Raw genomic sequence first — 21,078 nt, 5'->3', positions numbered from 1 at the left:
AGAAAAGAGAATCAGAGAGAGGGGGGGAGGGAGAGAGAGAGAGACAGACAGACAGACAGACAGACAGACAGACAGAGACAGAGACAGACAGGGAGAGAATGTGTGTGTGTGTGTATGTGTGTGTGTGTGTTGTATGTGATATGCATATCCATTACATGTTGCTGAGGGCGTTCAGGCCAAAGAGAAGCAATCTGGGAAGTCACATTCTACAGGCAGAATGTAGTTGTCCTTTGGAAGACAATTCTGATGGATGCTCTGTTTCCAGAAGAGGAGGTATTTTTGATTGGGGGCGAGACTCAGAATCCCAGTGTGGAGAGAAGCTGGGCAACAGTGTGTGATACAGTCAGAACAGCCCTTCCACATGAATGCATTTTCAGTGTGTTATTATTTACAATGAGATTGTTCAGGCCAGTGTAACATGAAGTCAGAATTTTACTTTAGATCAAAGTATAGAATAGAAATGTCAAAAAGTTTATTATCATTTGCTGGGCATAGTTGTACTATTTTTAAAAAGACTAGGGCGGTTTTATGCTGAGATTTTTTTTTTTTTTGGTACCACCTTCACATTGACTGTTAGAACTTTGTAGAATTACACTGGGAAGTATAAAAATCTATTTCCATATTTCTACATTTCTGGAAACTCCCAGTCTATAATCCAAGGAATGTGATATTACATAAAACTGTGACACTCTTACATTATTGTCTACAGGACCTCTCTCTGAGTACAACTAGTGGTCAACTTAAGTACAGTCACAGACTGGAGAAGATCCTGTGGCCATGTGGCACCTCCCATTTGTCTACTTAAAAGTCACAGCTATATCACTCAGTGTTTTGTAGATAATCTATATTAAAGAAGAAGTCTTCTGTGGACATTGCCCTGCACATACATTTTTGTTTTGAAAGATATGTATCTATACAAAAAGTTAGAGAATACTTCTTGCCTTCCTTTTAAAAATACAGTGTAAGTGTGGACAGTTGTTATTAAAACTTCAAAATGTGTATGTGTAAGATCTAAAATACTGAGATCAGCATAGCTAGGTGGTCCTCTTTAGAAGCTGGATATGAGAAGTAGGGAGGAAAGGGAGGCTGTGGTGGCAGGAAGCCACGGGGTCTTTCACTGGGCACCATCAATTTTGCTTTCCTTTGCTGGTGGTATTCTTAGTCTTCCCCAGGCTTACTTCACGTCTCTCACCAGTGTTTGTTTTCCTTCCTTGTCTTCCCACCTTCCACTCAAATCTGGAATGATATTGGCCATGTGATCACAGGCCCATGACGGAAGCTCATTCCCTCTGGCTTTTTCATGATGGTGAGAAGAGAAATAGATATTTCTCGGCTGTGTGAGTCAGTGCTAAATCCTTCCTAGCAGAGTTAACTCAGCCCATCAGCTCCTGCAAAGGAAGCATAATTCCTCATTGTGGGGACAGTCTCTGGTCACTGTCCCGCCTTCATCTCGACTGACATCTTGATGTAAGCATTGCACTTTGTACGCAAAGATTGGACTTCTGTTTCTAAATCTGTCCTTCTCCTGCTCCTTTGCTGCTCTACAGTGTTAAGATGCATTTTCTGGAAGCTCTTAAACGTCCTCGTCATATCTTGTATGCTCTTATTTCCACAGCAGTTCCGATTGTCAGAATATATGTCTTTGCGTGTCCACTCAGTCAGTTTCTCTGGAAAAATATCATTTTTAAAGAATGAAACTAAACCAACAAATTTACATACACGGGCTGGACCTAGGTCCCCAGCACATATCTAGCAAATGTGCAGCTTGCTCTTTATGTGGGTCCTGAACAACCAGAGCAGGGGTTGTCCCAAAAGCTATTCCCTGTACGTGGGATTTGTTCATCTAGCTGACTGCCTTGTCTGGCCTCAATGGGAGAGGAAACACCTAGCTTCACAGAGACTTGAAGTCCTGGGTGGGAGGATGCACAGGGAAACTCCCACTGGCTCAGCGAAGAAGGGGAGGGAGATGGAGGAAGGACTTTGGGAGGAGGTGACCAGGAGTGGTCAGTGAGAAAAATGTTAAAAAACAAAACAAAACAAAACAAAACAAAACAACAACAACCCCCCCAAACCCATTAAATTAAATAAAAAAATAATTTCTTCATTTTCTTCTCTTCCACTTAATTCAAAGTGTACTTGGAAGATCCTCCTTTCTGTAGTGTAGCAAATGTCAATACTACTTAAGCTGGTATCCAAATACTCTGTGTGTGTGTGTGTGTGTGTGTGTGTGTGTGTGTGTGTAAAGACCAAAAAAAATTTAAGAAATAGAGTACTTGTGTTTGATAAGCCATTCAGTCTTGAAAATCAATTTTACAAGTACTTTATTTTTGTAATCATGTTATTTTGAAAATGGAGGTACCACCATTTAAAAGCCAATCCTGCACATGAACACACACACACACACACACACACACACACACACACACACACACACCATACACATGCATAGATGCACACATGCCATGAATAATATCTGTACTCATATACAGACTTATTCCTTGGTCCCAATAAAGTATGTCTTTTGTATTTGCTTGCAAAATAAGTTGATAGCTCTTTGGCTGGCCATATACCATACCATATATAACCTATAGGGACTATTTAAAATGAAAATAAGAACAGTAACAATACATTTATCTACATTTTAGACATAATAATTTAATCATATTGAGAAATGTTTCAGTGTAACATTATGCAGCTTTGGAAAAGTAGTATTTTAATAGATGCTATTAGGTGAAAACAAATCAACACAGATTCATCAAACTCTAGTTATAGCTTGTTTTTTCTAAGGGATGGGAACTAGCATTTAGAAACTACTCTGGTATGTATATATAGGAATTGAACAATAGGCACTATATTTGTAGTGAAAAGAACTGTGTGCTTTCTGTCCTAGAGGACAGTTAGGGCAAATGATCCTCATGGCACCACATGGCAGGATGTTCATGATTTAATTCATAGTCTTTGATGTCTGTGTGCATGGATGTAGATGGTTCTATAGGCACAGGTTTCTGGGTGTTATATGTTTCTTAGCCTTGCCTATTAAGAAGACCTAGAGTCAGTCACTTACCCTTGGTAGCAGTGAATAGGGTTAACATCCAGTCCTCAGTCTTGAATATAGTTCACTAGAAAGGAACTATGGTATGCTGGAGTAGTCGTTGGATCTAGTACTGGAGCAAAGGAAACACAATTTGAAGTAAGACCTCTTGCATTGTCAGAAAGTAAGGAAGTACAGAAAACGAGGAGAAAGGGCTGCTAGGAGATCAGGCCAATCCAGAGGAACTCCTAAGTACCCACACTGGAACAGTTTAAGGAAGAAAGTGATAGCCCTGAAATAATGTCCACAGAATAAAATAAATATCCATGAAAAAATAAGTGATGGGATTGGGGCAGTTTATTCATTACTGAAAGATTTAATAATGAATGTACAAAAAAATCCACCACTAGACATCACAGTAATTATCATTTACACACCTATCAGTGGGCCCCAGAAGTAATAGGTAGAAGTTGGAGAAACAAAATATTCTCATACCCATAAATATTTCTCTTGGGATATTAATTATTTTCTAAGAGAAAATAATAACTTTTTGGTATAGACACCTAATGGGTACCATCTTGGTGAGTCACTCAAGGCTTACAGCATTGCTCTAAGACATAGTGCACCAAGACATCTCTGAAGATCTCATTTCCCTGCATCCTTCCCCAAATATCTGACTTCACTATAAGCACAAGAAACCACTAGCCAACTATGAATGAGTGATACACTCCAGGAACATTGCTCTATTTTTGTAGAAACGTGGACATTCTAGAATAGAAAAGGGCAGTGATCATAAAGCTTGTGTGATTTAAATAAGTTTTATAGTTTAATCAATAATGCACTGTCAATGTTCAATAATTATACTTGATTATGTAATATGTGAACATTAGGTAGAGGCTAAGTGAACATGTATCAGAACTCTTTGTAAACAGTGTTTTTGAAAATGAGGAATTATTTGAAAAAAATGAAAATATACTGGGTAGTGAAATGTGCAAAGAGTGTACAAGGACATAGATTGTAGTATTACTTGTTTTAGCCAAAAAAAAAAAAATGGAATTAGCCCACTGAAAAAATGGGGCATATTCTATTTTATTCAGACAACTAAATAAATACTACACTGTCCAAAACCTCACATAGTATCCTTTGTGCTGATACTCATGAACTGGCATGGCCTTACACACAGATGTCTGTCATACCAAAGGGGCAGCCTTAAGTTTGTTCACCTTCACAAGTGCCTGTATTCTAACCACACCATTGATATTTAACTAATTCTGTGACCTTGGGCAATTAACTTCTCTTTACCCGTTTACTTGTTAATTGGGAATTAATAATATTTAAGAGCTAGCCATGAAGATCAAGTATCAAAAACATGTGACCCCCAGTGTTTGTTGAGCCAAATAATAATGGCTTTATTAAAACATCTGCATGCTGTTATTTTACAGGAATAAATGTGAAGAAAGCTGTACAATAGCATTAAATATAGAATGACATCTCTTCTATAAAATTTATGTGTACGAATCTTGAGGACACTCTAATACTGCTAGTGATGTTGAGGTTTCCATCTCTTAGGTACTACAGTATTTTAGTAATTAGAGAATACTTTATATTTCTGTAATCAATCATATACTGGTATGACATATATTTAATAAACTGCAGTAACCCTGCTCAAATGGGAAAAAAATGTTTGCAGTATGGCTGTTCATTTCTCTAAAAGACCAATTTAATGTGACAGACTGAGAAAATCATTTATTTTAAAAAATGAAGATGTAACTTACACTTTTAAAGGTAAATGTTTGAAAATTTGTTTTTCATAAAGTATATAGAAAAAATGTATATAGCAGCTTTTGAAGAAATATTCTATTAATGGTAGTCATCAAATAAAAGTAACTGTACAGAGTCTTGTTTGTAATATAAAGGGTCCTGCTAATCTCTGAGTCTGTGGACTTGTTGTTCGTTGTGATGGAATGATGATATGCCTCAGTTTGTTGCTAGACACTGACGTCTAGTGATGTGATGGACAGTTCTCTGAAACATGAGTCTTAATTTAGGAAATTTACTTAATCCTCTATCTGCAATTCTCAGCTGTAAAATCTTATATGAGAGAATAAAGAGACTAGGTCTTTATCTTTGTGGGATATAAATAAAAACTCATAGGTTTTATAATCTAGTTAGAAATAGATAATTCTAATGTAATCATTATAATGATTAAATCCTGAGGAAAAAAGCCTCAAATGGTGATATAATCTATAAACTATAAGCTAAAAATAAGATATATAGCAATTTGGGGGCACACTGTAGTAATACCCTGTCTGAGCAACAGCACGAGCCAGAATTTAGTAGGATCATCACAGGGTGGCTGCTACAGGGTGATTTTATACAGAAGTATATTTGTAAATAAGTACATTTTAGAACAACACACTTTTTTATTTTTACAGAAGTGTGGTGGTATGTTATGTTGTCAGTGTCTGCCATGTTCTGATCTTTAAGTGCTAGAATACTATGCCTGGCCTCCTAAATTCACTGCTTCTAGTCTATGTGGCAGACTCAGCTGCTTTTGAGTTTGGACTCCCCCTGGTTTGTTTTTGGAGTTCTAGTTTTGACTTGATGGAATAATATTATATATGGCTGCCTGTTCTAAGTGAGCTTTGCTTAGGTTAAATTATAACAACTCCTCTGGTCTTAGAATCAGTACATCTCATAATCAGTCCCTAACTCACAATTAGGTATCATTTCCCCTGGCTGAACTCATGCTAGTATATACCTGCTTAGTGTTCTGTTTTGTAGGATTTAACAAACAGCAGAAAACATTATCTAATTCTCCCCCATATAGATGTGGAAATTTTAAACTTCTGTGCCTCATTCTTAGTAGTGTGCAGGTGTCTTTCTGGAGCTGAAACATTTTGTTCTTTTCAGGAGGCACCCAAGTGAATTCATGCTTGGAGGACCTACAGGAGATCCAAAGAGAGGCCTGATGCCAGCTGGGAGGGGTGGGCGTGTTGTATTTGCTTTTCAGAAGAGATGTTCAAGTGAAGTTAGCATGAACAGACTGTAGTTGTGGGGCACGGACAGTTGGGTGTGGTGGTGATGGAAGATATGTTCTTGTTCCCTGGGGCAGTTGCCTTGCTGGGGGCCAGTGTGCTAATGTTAGGAATGTAAGATCTGTTTAATTCGAAATATAGAGAATCTTGTAAGGCTATCTGGATAGATTGGTGTCCCTTACATTTTTAGATAAGAACACTGAGGAATTATCAAGGTTAGGCTCACAAAGGACTTGAGACTTTTTTCAGGGTCTCTCAGATATTCTCTGTTGTCAATAGAGTGTGATCATCTGACTGCTGAATGACCCAGGGAGAACAAGACTGATGGTATGCTATATTCTATTTGCAAAATTTACAAATGCAACACCACAACGTTTCCATTTCTGTAGCTAGAAAAGGTCACTGCAAACTGTCAGAATTGACAAGAAATGAAGTGAAAAACAAGGGGGATTGAACTGGAGTCAGATTCTGGGGAGACAGGGAGGGCATTGGTTGTCACAGCTCAGTGCTATTAAAATCATCGTGATGACCATCCAGGCTGAGTGGGTACAGCAAAGACTATCAGTACAGTGTCTAGTGTTGTAGGCCATTTGGAAACCAAAGGTGGGAACAGGAGGTGGGAAAAGCCCTGTTCTCCAGGGAAGGAGCTGGCTCAAGGATACAATTCTTGTACAGCAGCTGCTGCTTGGGCTGTCAACCTCTCTGCAGGTTGTTCATCTAATGTTTGCTTGATAATGTCTATCTTGCAGTCGGTCTGCAAACTCTTGCATGTGAGCTTGCTCATGAACAAGGCCATCGCCAAGCATGAGTTATTCTCATTTGCTAGTGCACTCTCTGCGATTACTTCAGTGCTTCTGGAAAGAACTACTAATTTTCTAAAGACAACTCTTGTGCCATTTTCACTTAATTTTTTAATATCCTTTAAACATACTTGCTTTAAGTGAATAACAGCTACTACACTTGACTTTAACCAAAAGGCTGAACAAATTTAAAAAATGTTCTTACCATAAAAGTAGGTTTAATTAGCTCAATTTCATTATTCAACATTGTGACATGGCTTTATCTCCACATAACCATACATGTGTAATTTAAATTGATTTACAATAAGTTAAAATTGCTTTATAATCTGCCACTAAAAGTATGCTAGAATTCTAGAGCTCTGTTTTACTAATAAAAGATATATGTGGCCTATTATCTGTAGGCCTCTAGACATGCATTCATACAAAAATGTAAATTAAGAAATGCATTTCAAAGCATATAATTCATTCTTTCATTTCCAGACCTATAATAAGGCACAGATGTTTAAGGATAGTTTCTGGTCCATTGTAGCATTAAAAATACACTGTATTTATATTTGAACTTTTCCAGGTTTGCCCAGCCCTGTGTTTCTTTAAATACTCTTGGTATTTCAACTAGTCTAGAACTAATAATTAGCATAGGAACACCCATTTTTCTTGTATATTTACTCTTCTTCTACAAAGATTCGTTAATTATCTAAAGTTTTTAAATCTTGTGAGAGAATCATGCATTTTTGCTTCCAATTTTAGCTAAGCAGTTTCTAATTTGAATTATTGTTTAAGTAATCATTCTTTCTTAAAGATACTTATCATAAAGTTTCATCCACCTGAAAATTTCCTGATTTTTCAAATATGTCATTCAAATTTATTTTACTATTGAGCCACAAATATGTTTAATAAATAGTTTAATCACTAGGAGAAATAAGCTTTTGGGCCAAGCTCCAAACACTTTATGATACATCAGTGCTTAATGCCTGTCTTAAAATAGAAAGAAAAACAACAAAAACAAAACCTCTTTAAGTAGCTTTATCTTTGAAAATATTACTAGATGAAATTTTTGATGAAAAATATTGGAATTTTCTATGGGATGTGATTTATTTTTCTGGGGAGAGAATGAGGGAGTTTTGGCTTTTCTGTATAACTTGCTTCTGTTTGGAAAATTTTAATACTCTAAGCAGGTAAAAAATGGTACCTATGGAACATGGTCAGGTTTCTGAGCCCTTGCCTTGTATGGTGCTTAGGACTCTCAGGGTAATTGTTTTCCAGTGACTAGCGCATGAACACAGTTGTTGATTGAGAATCAGATACTACTTTGGGTCTTGATTCCTTTTATCCTATGATGGAATTCACATTTCAGGCAATTTTAAAGTATTAAATATAATGCAGACCTTGTATTTATTTTGTGGATTATATATATATATTAATACTAATATCAGAAAAGCAAATATATTTAGTAAAACATTTAACAAACACACGCATGCGCACACACACATACACACACACACACACAGACACAAGTTACTCTTTCCAACCAGGATGCTAACCAACTAGAAAAGAGAAGAGTTAAAAGTTACAGTTAAAAATGATCTTACTGAACTGTCTCATTTGATAAGCAGGAAAAAATGGGTTTCAGAGACAGAAAGAATTGTCTTGTGCAAGGATCCATAGTGCGCTAGGATAAAGATTAGTTGTAGAGGACATCCTAGCACATGCAAGTCCTTGGGTTCAATATACAGCACCTAAAACAGACAGACAAACAAACAGAAAGTATTGGTTCTCATTCCCACTCTTGGGGATTTCCCTCTTCAGGACACTGTAAACCTGCAAAGATGCCCAGCACTAGTTATTAGAAAGGTTAGTGTTCACTGTAACCCTGCAAAGATGCCCAGCACTAGTTATTAATTAGAAAGGTTAGTGTTCACTGTAACCCTGCAAAGATGCCCAGCACTAGTTATTAGAAAGGTTAGTGTTCACTGTAAACCTGCAAAGATGCCCAGCACTAGTTATTAGAAAGGTTAGTGTTCACTGTAACCCTGCAAAGATGCCCAGCACTAGTTATTAATTAGAAAGGTTAGTGTTCACTGTAAACCTGCAAAGATGCCCAGCACTAGTTATTAGAAAGGTTAGTGTTCACTGTAACCCTGCAAAGATGCCCAGCACTAGTAATTAGAAAGGTTAGTGTTCACTGTAACCCTGCAAAGATGCCCAGCACTAGTTATTAGAAAGGTTAGTGTTCACTGTAACCCTGCAAAGATGCCCAGCACTAGTTATTAGAAAGGTTAGTGTTCACTGTAACCCTGCAAAGATGCCCAGCACTAGTTATTAGAAAGGTTAGTGTTCACTGTAACCCTGCAAAGATGCCCAGCATTAGTTATTAGAAAGGTTAGTGTTCTATGGTACAGGCGTATAGAATTAACCTTTGATTATGGATTTTCTGGTTTGCTTGTTTTTTTTTTTTTTCTCCTTTGATCCTATTTCAAGAATTTGTATCTCCCAATTCTTGATCCATTACACTTCTCCTGGTCTCACGTTGATTAACACTTTTTAAATCAAGCAAAAAATAGCTTGAAGTCATTCCCATCTGTAAATGGAAAAGACATTTACAAGCAGTTCCTCTTGGTCCCAGATGGAATAGAGGAATCCTGTACCTGCTTGTTATTTCTTAGTTAAAATCAGTAAGAGCAGAAACTTAGATTCTACATCTGAAATTTTTGAGAAAGAAATGAAATGAACCTTGTAGAATTTCATATGATTTTAAAAGCTGTATGCTTCTGAAAGCTATGATGTATTAGGTATATAGGTTAGAGAAAAGTTATAAAAACAGTATAAAGTTATAGAGAGTACAAAGTTTATCTGTAATATACTCTCAATTTTGTAATAATATCTTTCTCTGTTAAAAAAATTTCTAAAGTAATTTACCATAAAACAATTTATATTCTAATTATAAATAACTATTACTTATATGTTTTAAATGAATTTTTAAGGTGGTTTGTTAAATTTACCAAATGGGTTTCTTAAACATAGTTTTCTTATTCTGATGATTGTTTTCTCAGTTCACCCAAATAGGACCTTTCTGGCTATCTATCACTGGACAAACCTTCAAAGAAAGATCCTTGGTATCTACTTATCCATTTGCTCTCACAGAGCCTCCTGAGAGATTCCCCGAGTCTAAGCTCTCTGTGAATGTGTTTCTCAGTTTCTGTCTTATTCATTCCAAACTGTGGGGAAAATGGGAGTTGTAGACCCTCTGTGTGATTACCTTAGCTTCAGGGGTTTGTAGGAGTAATAGTGTAAAGGCTAAGAATAAGTTGTTTTTGTTCACCAGCTCAGTGCGTGATTGCGAATATGTACTGTGAGCATCTCAGCCATCATTTCTAACTGTATGCTAAGTTAGTGTGGTCCTATGCTCTGTCTGTATCACCTTTTAAATGACTGGATTCAGGAGAGTAAAGAACACTCTCTTTGAGGCCAGATAAAAACAAATTTTAAGTCTTCATCTTAGGCAGACTGTTGGTTTTGTAATACAGAAAGCCTTTGTATTGATGTTGCTGTTTTTTTTTTTTTTTTTTTTTTTGGAAGCTTTTGATTTCAGTTTTAGAAATACTGATATAACACCCTCAAAAACATCAGAGTGGGAATTCATGAGCCTCTTTTTTTGTTGACATTTATATTCACAGACAAACTTAAATCTAGAGAGAACTTTGAAGACATTCTAAATAGTCATTTTATTCTTAGAATGCATAGAAACCATGCAGTTGCTCAGTTGCTTTATTGTGTATAAATATCAAAATTATATATGGCTTATATTTAATATGAAAGTACTTGGAAATATTTTATCTACTTTTTATAGAGAAAGAAATTTGATATTTAAAGGATTAAGTAATTTATTAAGGACAGTAGATTAGAACTTAAATTCACTCTAGGGTTAGTGAGTGATCTTTCTACATTTTCCTTATATGCTAGGACTAATGTTCATCAATATCATGACTTATCTAGACTATTAAGTAGCAGTAATTATTTTTCCAGAACTTTGACCATTACCTACTCCTATGCCTGTAGGTATGATCTATATTTACAAACAGAACAAAACAGTGTGTATGACATGGTGGTGGGAGCATGGGGAATGGATTTCCCAGTATCTCTCATTTGGTTTTGGATCCTGTGTAGTCTCTCTTGGTCTCTTGTATGGCTTTGTTAGAAACCATTTTCCTTTGTTTCTCTCATTCTCCATAATTGGACTTGGAGTTCCTTATTTTGTCCTAAACAATTTTGTCCTAAATGAGTTGTAGACTCCTGTCCACTACTGAGATACAGTGCTACTACAAATCAGCTGAAGATTAATATTACCTTGTTATTAGATAGTGGGAAGAATATCAATAAACAGAAACTGAGTAGCAGACACTGGCATGGAGCATTCACCTACACTTTGTGTACTAGGCCGCCTCTTTTTCAGAGAAAGTTTTGTCCAGGTTCAACAGAGTTGGTATTTTAGGAATACCATCATCATGATTTTAGGAATAATCTCATCATGTCTCCACTATGTACACCCATCTGTCACCCATTCTTTGGCAAAGGTTGAATATGAGAAATGCCACTGTTGGCTCAAAGCACAACAGGGTAGCCTTCTACAGCACTGAGGTTTGCAGCAGGAGGGAGAAGGCTGCTTGTCTATAGGATTTGAAGTGCTATAACATTCATCTATCTGCTTTATTTTTCAGCTATTGATGTTCCAAGTCTAATATTTATCTATTCTAGAAAGTTATGATAGTAATATTGACATTTTGAAAGTACTGAAACATAAAACTTTTCAATTTTAAGAATTTTACATTTCCCCATAACAGTTTACTTGGTAACTAATTCTTATTAATTTTTTAAATTTAGTTTAATGTTTAGAAGTAGTAAGAGAATCCATGGTGTCTTGTTAGTTCTCTTAACTTATTGTCTTTCTCAATTAAAAGGAATCCTAATTGTATAGTGTGAGCCTGGTTGCACCTGGCACATGTTTTCATTTTTAACTTTTGTTGGCATGAGATATGATATATTATCAAGGAACAGCACCTCATCCTCCATGACCTATGCCTCTATCTTTTTCCTTTTCCTTTCCTTTATATTATTGTAGTTTCCCTTTGTGTGGTTTGTGGGGTTTTTTAAGTCAGAGATGCAGTGTATTGTATGCACTCATCAAAGGGGAGGGATCTGTCTCCTGCTTTTGATCTCTGAGATTACTTGTGTGATGTTAGAATGCAGAGAAGTGAGACCGCAGTAACTGTGGGTCTTCAGAGGGTGTGTGTCTCCAGGAAAGGAAGGACATCTAAGACAACTGCTGGAAAGAAGCATAGACAGGAACGCCCAGATGCCCTAGCCTGCAGTTGTAGCATACTCAGGCCTTTAGTCTCACAGAGTTCTGCCCCCAACCTCGCATGTACAGAGCAAATAAACTTTTCAATATTTTAAGCAACTGACATTGGGGTCTCTAATAGTAGATACTGTAGTTGATTACTGAGACAGGATTTATATCCTGCAAACCATCATATCTTCATTATTATCATATTATCAACCTCTTATCACATGTGTTTACTGTCATTCTAGAATCCTGTGTTGCAGTGAGATCTGCAATGGGATGGGTATTGTGTTAATTATGGTATTTATTTTTTAGTGGCTGTTGTGCAGTGATAATCCTTTTCTCTTAAATTTTTAAATTTTAATTATTCATCGAGAAATTCATATTCAGTGTTTTAAAAATTATATTCACCATACGTTTCTTTACCTATTCAAACTCTTTCCAGATCTTCCACCCCAATGTTCTTCATCTCTTATTTATTTATCTTGTTTTTATTAGTAGCGCCTGAGTCCCATTAGTATTTTCCATAAGCACATATACATAGGGCCATCCATTTGATACTTAACCTACCAGGGACTCCACTCCTAATGAAAACTGACTCTTCTTCCCTTAGCAGCTAGCAACTACCAATAGCTTCTCAACTAGGGGTAGGAACTTGCAATCACCTCCCGATCCATTCTAGAATGTCGATTGGTTCCATCTTGTACAGTCAACCACAGCTACAGATACAATGAAATCTTGACTACAAATCTGTCCGTCTGTCCATCCATCCATCCATCCATCCATCCATCCATCCATCCATCCATCAATCTATTTATCTTTGTCTGTGTATGTGTGTTCCATTTATGGCTGAGCACTCTAACGTTCTCTTTAGTCTGTCCAGTTAAGAGTATGGCATGAGAATATGGTATTAACCACTTTTCTCTCCTTCACAGGAAGAAACCCATGACTGGTATGGCAAACTGGCCAAGAAAACTTATTGCTGGGTAGCTCATGGGCTCCAAAGCAAGCCTACTACTGTAGTTTTGCTAAATGGAGATAGTATGGAACTGCCTTCTAAATAAAGATCTGTGTACTCACAGATGAGCAGAGGTCTCCAAGAATGTTAATCTTTGTCCAGTGGACAGCTGAGAGAGAGACTCACATCTGGTTAGTGGGACTTTTACCATTCAGAGCAGATGTGTCTGAGTGGCCATTTCTCTACCGGACATAGAAACAAGTGCTTTCATGTAGTTGTATGTGGGAGACAAAAATGTTCCTTGTCTCTACAAAACACATGATTACAAAAGGACTTATTCATAAAGAATTCTTCCTATCACCTCTGTAGTCACCTCTCAGTCTCCTTGAATAAGGGTATACATCACATTTTTTTTTAACAGATAAAGAAAGGATATGTGTGAAAATAAAATTTTAAAGCAAGGGCTGAGACATTCCAGGGGGAGTTTGTAATGTATATTTTCTGTTCAAATTATAAGTGTTCCCAGGGCAACTAAGAAGGTAGTTATTTAGTTTTATTTTAAACTTTCTGGAAGGATCTGGAACATTTTAACAGTACAACTTTTAATTTCCTGAGCAGAATGAATACTAGTTTTAAGGTCCTTGGATCAGCTTCTACAAGCAATTTCCTTTGAAAGCTCAGGGTAGCAGTTTTCTCATTTTGTTGTCACTGTTTTTATATTTAAAGATTAATTGTTTTTTTTTCTGTTGTCTTTCTGCCTTGAAACTACAGTCTTCAAACTCTACAAAATAGTTGATTTAAATGAATTACTAATATTATGTTGGATCTAATTCAGTATTAGATGTATAAGATAGAAAAGTTGCTTTTCAGATCGATACAGTAGATCTTGTTATACACATCCAATGATTTTGTTTCTTATTTTTCTGATTATGACTTTAATAGTTTACAGTTGGGATAAATAGTCTGCTATTTTGGAAAAATGCTTTTGAGGTGCTAATAAAAAGGATAATATATTCCAGGGAATTTTTTTTTCTTCTTGCGTTCTTTACTTTTATTTTTTTATTTGTTTAGACACAGGGATTTTATTTCACATATAACTTATATAAGTAAGGATAATTAAACTTTGTCCTTCCATCGGTGTTTGGAGAATGTATATTTTAATTTACAACCCTTACAATAGTATTTTCACTTACTTACATGTTATTTCTTTAACTGAAAAAAATTTTTTCATACAGTATATTCTGATTATTATTTCTATTCCCCCAGCTTCTTACATATCCTTCCTCATTCAAAATCCATATCCTTTCCTTCCCTCATTAAGAAACAGTCAGGCATATAATAATAATAATAATAATAATAATAATAATAATAAAATAGTAATAATAACAAAGACCTAACTGTAATACAAAATAAAATAAAACAAACAAACTAGAATAGGACTAAATAACAAAAATGAGCCACAAACAAGCACAAGAAACACATCTAGACTAAGACACATACATTCACACTCAAAGAAAATCCATTAACACAAAATCAGAGAGCATACTATAAAAGCAAAAGATCTGTAAATATGCATTATGAGTGCCCCTTCAAAAACACCAAAAACAAAAGAAAAAAATTCTCTGAAATTACCATTGAGTTCATTTTGTGTTGGCCATTTACAGTTTGCCCTTACGTGTGGTAGGAGTGCCCAGTGAGATTCCATTGGTGAAAACGAATTCTTCCTTTGTAAGTGGTTGAGTTGGAGATAGCTTCTAGGTTAAGGATGGAGGCTTGTGTCTATTTCCCATCTCAGTATTGAGAGCCATCTTGCTTGACCTGTGTAGGCCTTGAGGATGCTGCCAGAGTTTCTGTGAATTCATATGTGTGTTGTTGTTGTTGGGTCTTGGGGCCTTGGTTTGTTTGTTTGTTTTAGTTTTGTTGGGGTGGGTGGGTTTATGTGTGTGTGTGTTCCATTCCTACTGATCTTACTTTCTTTCTGCCTTCTCTTCTGCAGACTTCCTTGAGCACAAAGGGAAGAGATTTAATGGAGACACCCCATTATGGAATGAATGTTCTAAGGTGTCTCGCTTTCTACACATTGTCCAATTGTGGCTCTCTGTGTTTGTTCCCATTTGCTGTAGACGGAAGCTTCTCTGATGGTGACTGAGCAAAGGCACTGATCAGAATACCTTCACTGCTGTATTCCATTAGCAGAATAGTTGTATTTTTCTTTTCTCTGTCTTTGGTCAACCTATTCTCAGGCTTTTGGCCAACCGGGCAGTGTTGGGCATGGGCTCTATCTTGTAGAGTAGCCTTAATGCCAATAAGATAGTAGTTGGGTACTCTTCAGGAGTAAATTTTCTAAAGAAAACAGAGGAGGATGCTATTTTGGAGGAAATTCTAGTCTTTAAAGTTTTCATCTTAATGTGGATACTTTTTAGTTCCTTTTAACTCTATAACTCAGACTCTTTATGTGCTGGTTAAATTTTTAAATATATCTCTCATGGGTCTTTAGTATTTATATTTTCAAAAATTGATGGCTAAATACTCAACCTGAGATGTTGTTTCCCATTGGGCATGGTAAGATTGCTTGGTTATTAACACCTGTTCAGATAGCTGCTTTTCATGTTGTAATGAGTAGAGACCAGAAATGATAGAGATGACTCTGTGGGACACAGTATCTGGCTCATGGAAGGAGGCCAGGAAGTGGTTCTTGAATGGGTGACTGACAGATTAGTCAAGTAACAATGCTGTAAAATGTCTTTTTTTTTTTCAAATAGTTGGAGAGAATCAACTTTGTAAAATATTATACTACATGTTCAAATATAGCATGTGATTGTCTTGTAAATATGCATACACTGAGGGTTGTTACACACTCTCTGTGCAGTAGCAAAGATCAAAGTTAGACACTTATTTTGGTTGTATAAGAGAGTACTTGCCACTTGGTAGACTGAGAAAAAGACATTCATTTAACACATTAATAGGTGAGCATTGTTATCTTTGTTGATCATGCCATGCCATGTGTCTCATATTCATTTTGTTGTGTGGCTGTAGAATGAGCACAGTTCTTTAGAGTTTTCCGTAATATTTGGTATGAAAGAACTATTACATTGGGGAAAACACATAGTATTTGTAAATAGGAGAACACAATAGTTTAGTAAATATGTTTCTTACTTTAGAAAATCAGACATGGATATGCCATGTGACGACCCTGTTTAAAAATGAGGAGGCTTTAACTCTGTGATGCATGCTTTCCTAGTCTCCATTCTTGCTGAAGTTTGCACTCTGCTATTTCAGTGAAGGAGAAAATAAATTCAATTAATAACAGGAGCTTTACTGAAGTGAAACATTGTTTAATGTATTGTAGAAGCATTTCTATGAAAAATGGGATGATTAACTTCCTCAGTAGGAAGGTTCATCTTGGGGATTTAGTTCCTTCTCCCATGTAGTAGGGTTGAGACAGGAGTGTGAAGTTCCTTCCCTGACAAGGGCACTTAGAGCTTTTCAGAATGACCTTTCATTGATGGCCCAGAGTGAGTGCAGAGCATTTAGAGGAAGGACACATTTGCTGGTGCATATGACAGTAGCTCTTAGTGTATAGTTGCTTAGAACTGCTGTGAAAGTCTAAAACTCTAGATACAGGTTTAGAAACCTGTATTTTTACTATTTTTACTGTATACTTATTTAATATGATACCATGTTCTCAAGAGGACCACATTGAGTCTAGACTTAGCTGTCTTCATCTTGAAGTAATTTGAAGTGAGTCAGGGTGTTCATTAGTGTATCACCAGGGGCTAATGCAGAGCTTGGCACACATGAGGCTCTTAGATATTTTTTTTGCATTTGTGGAATAAGTAGGTGCTAAAATGTATGGTGAGGAAATATGATAGGAATCCCAAGGCAAGGTAATCAGTATGAGTGGGGTCCCAACCTGAACCTTAAATCCTGAATGATAAGTTCTTCATGACGGATGCTTAACAAACTGTATCCCAACTCCCTTCTTTTTTCTTGTTCTCTTAGAATTGTTAATTCATCCAAAATGTATGTTTGAATTTTTGTTCATATAATCTCTCTAGGTGCTGAAGATGGAACATTATAAATTTATTTTATAGGATTTATTTTAATGGATGGAGCTGTGTAAAATGGGCTTAAATATAAGTATGGAAATTAGATTAGATTAGTTGGGCAGAAGGGCAGTGGGTAGGACAGATTCACAGGTAGGATGCACTGCAGAGTCAGCTGTTACATTTCCCTTTGCAACATAATTTTATGGTGGAGAGGGATCAAGCAGGGGGAAGGACAAGGCACTCACACACAAAGGAGACTCTTAGCCAGTACTAGATACGTAGAATATGAAAGTAAGAGGCCAACTCAATAATACTATGAGAGCCACCTTTGGCCTGTGTTGGAGGCAGAGGGAGAAAGATGGCTGAGACAAAAAAATTCATCTATGAAATGTGTATATATTTCCCTCTCTTCCTCTTCTCTGTCTCATCTCCTTCCCATACTCTTACCCTCCCTCCTCCTCTTTCTTTTCACGAGTGTGTCTGTGTGTGTGTGTGTGTGTGTGTGTGTGTGTGTGTGTGTGTGTGTATGTATGCATATGTGCACACAGGTATATGTGTGTCATGGCTACATACGCAGAGGTCAGAGGACAGGCAAAGGTGTTGGTTCTTGATTTGCTTGAGACAGGGTTTCTTATGTTGTAAATTGCTCTATACTCCTTACTAACTGTCCTGTGTCCAACAATTCTTCTGTGTCTATCTCCTATTACTTGGTAGAATCATACTGGAATTACACATATGCTGGTATATCTATTTACTCACCTTAGGAGGATCTGAACTTAGGTAGTCATCAGGCTTGTCAGGCAAGTATTTGACCACTCTGCCTTCTCCTCAGCCCTCCTCCAGTCTGAAGTATAACTTGTTTAAAACTTAGATAGGTGGTAGATGACCTGAGTTAGGCTAGTTAAGACTATAAACTGATAGATCTCAGAAGCAGGATGAGACTCCAAGAAGCAGAGATTCATTCTGCATGGATTCACTCACCTCATTCTGGGGCTCATTTTTGGGGCTGCAATGATGCAACAGAATATATGGGGTGTCTGCTGTGGTGATGTTTGTTTTCTAACTTGTTGACAAAGAGGGCTTGTCTAGGAGTGTTGGGAGTCTTGATATATGTGTTGAGTACATGGGAAGGGGCAAATGTTTGGTCCAAGTCTGGGCAACACATATTTTACATATTGTATCTATATTTCGATAGAACAATGTAAGGATAGTAATTAGCTACACAACAGTAAATACCAAAACTGAGATAAAAAAATGCCAAAGAATTTTAGTAGAATTTTTTCAGTCAGGTACAGTTCTTTTTCTATGTGAAAAAGAAGGAAAAAAAAGCCAGGCATTTCTTAGACTTTAAATTCTAAGCTGTTGTTTTTATGCAAGTTCAGTAACTTAATGTCTCTTATTGCTTATTACTTGGCACTATCTGACTAGCCCATCCATGTCAGTGTAGGCTGGTCTCCAACAAATGCCTGAAAGGAACGGACGCCAATGATTCATCGGAGTTTAAGCATATTTGGCACAGAGTCCTATCCTGTGTTTTGGGACGTGGTTGATACTAAGAGACCCTGAACATCCCTTTCTTTTTCTGCCTTCTACCTGTCTGGAATGGCCATGAACTGGGTGGTTCGTGTTTTGGATTAGGTATATGCATAGGTTGGCATTGATCCGAAGGCTGCTTTTTTTTTTTTTTTTTAATCTTAATAAGCCCCAAGAACAGCATTCTCAGTGGGTGTGGAAGTGAGTGGGACATGAAGTGATGGTTTTATATTGCATTGCCTGGCTACAGCTTGGCATTTCTTTCCTTTTTCTTTGCGTCACTGGTATTGGTGCCACTAATTTTGCTCCCCACCCCCAACACTTTCATAACATGTTTCCCGGGGAGCTGCTTGGTGTCTCAGCATTAAGCTTCCTTTGGAGTCTTAGCACTGCTCTCACTGAACCTCCTGGGATGTGTTGTTCATCCACATGATCGATGTTAAAACTTCCTCTCTGGGGGTTGTGTGTCTTCCTATATCTTATCCCTGGCCATCATGTACTCTGGATAAAAGAATAAAGGATTATGTACTCTAAATGCCCCAAACCCTCAAAAGTGGGGAAAGTGTGTCATGAAGTAGGAAAAAATGTAGAAAAGAATCCTATTCTAATTGTCCTCAGTGAGCCTCGAAACAGACGTTTGCCCATTTTCCAGAAGAATAAGGCCTGTACCTTTTTATGACTCCAACCAAGGAAACCTGAAATAGAAATTTCTTTTAGCTGTAATCTTACTTATATGTCCTTTGTACTTTATTTCCTTTTCTGTCTATACCTTTTATTCTCAAAGCTGACTAAAAAGAAGAGAAAGGTCCCTGTTTTCTAAACTTCCTAGGGAAGAGTTCCTGGTGATTGTATTGAGTTAGATCTGAAAGGTGGGTAGAATTGGATTTGGTTATGTTTAATTGTCTTTGTTTTTTGGGCGAGGGGAGCTGCCTTTTTTTGTTTTGTTTTGTTTTCAAGCCAGCCTTGAAACAGCCTTGTAACTGCCTTGGCTGCCATGGAACTTCTGTTGTAGAGCAGACTGGCCTTGAACTTACAGATATCTGCCTGCCTCTCTGCCTTGAGAATGCTGAGGTTAAAGAAATGTGACATCATGCCTTAATCATGACTTACAAAGGTTATATTGTTCCCTGGAACTGGTAAATAGAGCACTGATTTACTTAACACTGAACAGGTTGGGAGAAAAGAATTAGGAAAATAGATTTGTTTAATGCCATCCTACATAGGAGAATCAGGTTTACTTCCTCACATTCAGTCTTAGGTTTCTTCCTTCCTTCCTTCTTCCTTCCCTTCCCTTCCTTCCCTCCCTTCCTTCCTTCCTCCCTTCCTCCCTTCCTCCCTTCCTCCCTTTCTCCCTTCCTTCCTTCTTTCCTCCCCCTCCCTTTCTTCCTCCCTTTCTAGCTTTTTCATTTTCATGTGAAACTTACACTGTCTTTGAGTTTATAAGCTTCCTGCAGACTACAGAGATAGAATTACAGGTGTGCACCATGGGCTCCCAGGGCAGGATTGATTCTTCTTTCGTTCCCTGAACTGCTAACATGCTAAGACCATGCACCTCCACATCCCAGTAGTCCTGACTAGCTCCCGATGGCTGCTCTTTGCTCTGGTGACTAATTGGTTAAATCAGTCTTCTCTTTATTCCTGATTTGTTCATGCTTTTTTTATTCATTCCTCCAATCTTAGTTCATTTTATAGGATTGTTTGTTCAGCAGGATTTACAGTTTTCACATCAACACTTCCATTCTTGAATTTACTCTGAACTCCTAAATTGGGCTAGAATAGTGATTTGATTTCTAGATTTACCCAGTGTGTTTTGAATTAATTTCCCTTGTGTTTCTAGGCTTGCTAACAAACACAACCCTTTCTCTTCACACTCTTACTGGCTTTTCCATTACATGTCATTCTGCTACCCTTAGCTCTATTTCTAGAACCCAAACTCATTCATAGTTTTCCTCCTATTCTGTATTTATAATCGTTCTATGTCTCTATTCATTTCAGTATGATATTTTTGTGTAAATTTACAGGTTTCAGATTTATTTGGCTGTGATAGAACACCTTTTCTTTGTCATGGCCAAAGGAAGCTTCTGTCCTATATAGATGTAGAATTAGCCCATCAAAATATTTGCTGCCTCAGGAACAAACATAAGAGGAGATTTACAATAAATAGAATGGTCCTTCTGTGACTGTGTATGTCTGTGTGTGTGTGTGTGTGTGTGTGTGTGTGTGTGTGTGTGTGTGTGTGTGAGATGTCTTCTTTCTAGATAATCAAGTCAGAAAAAAAAAGCATGTTTATAAAATATATTAATGTGCTTTATGGGGTTAGATTTCATGTGA

General features: G+C 37.0%; 1 protein-coding gene and 1 long non-coding RNA gene across 17 annotated transcripts in view; both read left to right on the top strand.

Moving 5' to 3' along the window:
• Psd3 (pleckstrin and Sec7 domain containing 3) overlaps positions 1–21,078 on the top strand; it is a 522,982-nt gene that overhangs the window by 339,551 nt on the left and 162,353 nt on the right. The window lies entirely within an intron of this gene.
• On the top strand, positions 8,687–19,332 carry Gm32888. Its single transcript, XR_379060.3, has 2 exons — positions 8,687–8,776; positions 8,829–19,332. It is a non-coding gene; the product is annotated as a predicted gene, 32888 (long non-coding RNA).

Source organism: Mus musculus, chromosome 8 (genome assembly GCF_000001635.26).
Source record: "Mus musculus strain C57BL/6J chromosome 8, GRCm38.p6 C57BL/6J".
Taxonomy (NCBI): Eukaryota; Metazoa; Chordata; class Mammalia; order Rodentia; family Muridae; genus Mus; species Mus musculus.
This window is presented reverse-complemented; position numbering and strand designations above follow the sequence as displayed.